At 41.1% G+C, this 640-nt stretch overlaps 1 protein-coding gene across 1 annotated transcript in view; it reads right to left on the reverse strand.

The window, feature by feature from the left end:
• Positions 1-640, reverse strand: part of LOC119425631 (plectin) — a gene marked incomplete in the record, with an annotated part of 54,639 nt that overhangs the window by 27,407 nt on the left and 26,592 nt on the right.

Consider the following 640-nt stretch of genomic DNA (forward strand, 5'->3'; position numbering starts at 1 on the left):
ACTGTGTTTTCTCATGACTGTGTGTTCTCATCACTGTGTTTTCTCATCACTGTGTGTTCTCATCACTGTTCTCATCACTGTGTTTTCTCATCACTGTGTGTTGTCATCACTGTGTGTTCTCATCAATGTGTGTTGTCATCACCGTGTGTTGTCATCACTGTGTTTTCTCATGACTGTGTGTTCTCATGACTGTGTTTTCTCATCACTGTGTGTTCTCATCACTGTGTGTTCTCATCACTGTGTTTTCTCATCACTGTGTGTTGTCATCACTGTTTGTTGTCATCACTGTGTGTTCTCATCACTGTGTGTTCTCATCACTGTGTTTTGTCATCACTGTGTGTTGTCATCACTGTGTTTTGTCATCACCTTGTTTTCTCATCACTGTGTGTTGCCATCACTGAGTTTTCTCATCACTGTTTTCTCATCAGTGTTTTCTCATCACTGTGTTTTCTTATCACTGTGTGTTGTCATCACTGTGTGTTCTCATCACTGTGTTTTCTCATCACTGTGTTGTCATCACTGTGTGTTGTCATCACTGTGTGTTGTCATCACTGTGTTTTCTCATCACTGTGTGTTGTCTTCACTGTGTGTTCTCATCACTGTGTTTTCTCATCACTTTGCGTTGACATCAGTGCGTGTT

The sequence above is a fragment of the Nematolebias whitei genome, chromosome 19, assembly GCF_014905685.2.
Source record: "Nematolebias whitei isolate Nwh7 chromosome 19, NemWhi1, whole genome shotgun sequence".
In the NCBI taxonomy this organism is placed as follows: Eukaryota; Metazoa; Chordata; class Actinopteri; order Cyprinodontiformes; family Rivulidae; genus Nematolebias; species Nematolebias whitei.